Raw genomic sequence first — 2,498 nt, 5'->3', positions numbered from 1 at the left:
GGGGGGGATGCAGTACAGAGTGCATACAGCTGGGTATGGGAGGGACGCCCATGGGGCAAAGCTGGGTTGGGGGTATAAGGGAGAGCACAGCAGCGTAGAGGGAATGAGATATCCCATAATATCAGCAGAGCCCCCAATGGATTGTGGGAGTTGTAGTGTAAATGTGAGAGACATCGATGGACACCCGGCCTTACCTGCCAGCACTCAGGTCCCAGCATACCTGGGAGAGTACAATATTACAGGGTAGTCAAGGGTATAGAGAGTGATCGGTAGGGGGTGAGGGGATATAGAGAGGGATCGGTAGGGGGTGAGGGGATATAGAGAGGGATCGGTAGGGGGTGAGGGGATATAGAGAGGGATCGGTAGGGGGTGAGGGGATATAGAGAGGGATCGGTAGGGGGTGAGGGGATATAGAGAGGGATCGGTAGGGGGTGAGGGGATATAGAGAGGGATCGGTAGGGGGTGAGGGGATATAGAGAGGGATCGGTAGGGGGTGAGGGGATATAGAGAGGGATCGGTAGGGGGTGAGGGGATATAGAGAGGGATCGGTAGGGGGTGAGGGGATATAGAGAGGGATCGGTAGGGGGTGAGGGGATATAGAGAGGGATCGGTAGGGGGTGAGGGGATATAGAGAGGGATCGGTAGGGGGTGAGGGGATATAGAGAGGGATCGGTAGGGGGTGAGGGGATATAGAGAGGGATCGGTAGGGGGTGAGGGGATATAGAGAGGGATCGGTAGGGGGTGAGGGGATATAGAGAGGGATCGGTAGGGGGTGAGGGGATATAGAGAGGGATCGGTAGGGGGTGAGGGGATATAGAGAGGGATCGGTAGGGGGTGAGGGGATATAGAGAGGGATCGGTAGGGGGTGAGGGGATATAGAGAGGGATCGGTAGGGGGTGAGGGGATATAGAGAGGGATCGGTAGGGGGTGAGGGGATATAGAGAGGGATCGGTAGGGGGTGAGGGGATATAGAGAGGGATCGGTAGGGGGTGAGGGGATATAGAGAGGGATCGGTAGGGGGTGAGGGGATATAGAGAGGGATCGGTAGGGGGTGAGGGGATATAGAGAGGGATCGGTAGGGGGTGAGGGGATATAGAGAGGGATCGGTAGGGGGTGAGGGGATATAGAGAGGGATCGGTAGGGGGTGAGGGGATATAGAGAGGGATCGGTAGGGGGTGAGGGGATATAGAGAGGGATCGGTAGGGGGTGAGGGGATATAGAGAGGGATCGGTAGGGGGTGAGGGGATATAGAGAGGGATCGGTAGGGGGTGAGGGGATATAGAGAGGGATCGGTAGGGGGTGAGGGGATATAGAGAGGGATCGGTAGGGGGTGAGGGGATATAGAGAGGGATCGGTAGGGGGTGAGGGGATATAGAGAGGGATCGGTAGGGGGTGAGGGGATATAGAGAGGGATCGGTAGGGGGTGAGGGGATATAGAGAGGGATCGGTAGGGGGTGAGGGGATATAGAGAGGGATCGGTAGGGGGTGAGGGGATATAGAGAGGGATCGGTAGGGGGTGAGGGGATATAGAGAGGGATCGGTAGGGGGTGAGGGGATATAGAGAGGGATCGGTAGGGGGTGAGGGGATATAGAGAGGGATCGGTAGGGGGTGAGGGGATATAGAGAGGGATCGGTAGGGGGTGAGGGGATATAGAGAGGGATCGGTAGGGGGTGAGGGGATATAGAGAGGGATCGGTAGGGGGTGAGGGGATATAGAGAGGGATCGGTAGGGGGTGAGGGGATATAGAGAGGGATCGGTAGGGGGTGAGGGGATATAGAGAGGGATCGGTAGGGGGTGAGGGGATATAGAGAGGGATCGGTAGGGGGTGAGGGGATATAGAGAGGGATCGGTAGGGGGTGAGGGGATATAGAGAGGGATCGGTAGGGGGTGAGGGGATATAGAGAGGGATCGGTAGGGGGTGAGGGGATATAGAGAGGGATCGGTAGGGGGTGAGGGGATATAGAGAGGGATCGGTAGGGGGTGAGGGGATATAGAGAGGGATCGGTAGGGGGTGAGGGGATATAGAGAGGGATCGGTAGGGGGTGAGGGGATATAGAGAGGGATCGGTAGGGGGTGAGGGGATATAGAGAGGGATCGGTAGGGGGTGAGGGGATATAGAGAGGGATCGGTAGGGGGTGAGGGGATATAGAGAGGGATCGGTAGGGGGTGAGGGGATATAGAGAGGGATCGGTAGGGGGTGAGGGGATATAGAGAGGGATCGGTAGGGGGTGAGGGGATATAGAGAGGGATCGGTAGGGGGTGAGGGGATATAGAGAGGGATCGGTAGGGGGTGAGGGGATATAGAGAGGGATCGGTAGGGGGTGAGGGGATATAGAGAGGGATCGGTAGGGGGTGAGGGGTATAGAGAGTGATCGGTAGGGGGCGAGTATAGAGAGGGATCGGTAGGGGGTGAGGGGTATAGAGAGTGATCGGTAGGGGGCGAGTATAGAGAGGGATCGGTAGGGGGTGAGGGGTATAGAGAGTGATCGGTAGGGGG

The sequence above is a fragment of the Nanorana parkeri genome, unplaced genomic scaffold (assembly GCF_000935625.1).
Source record: "Nanorana parkeri isolate BGI_ZX_2015 unplaced genomic scaffold, ASM93562v1 scaffold3859, whole genome shotgun sequence".
Lineage (NCBI taxonomy): Eukaryota > Metazoa > Chordata > Amphibia > Anura > Dicroglossidae > Nanorana > Nanorana parkeri.
Note: the sequence above shows the minus strand (reverse complement) of the source record.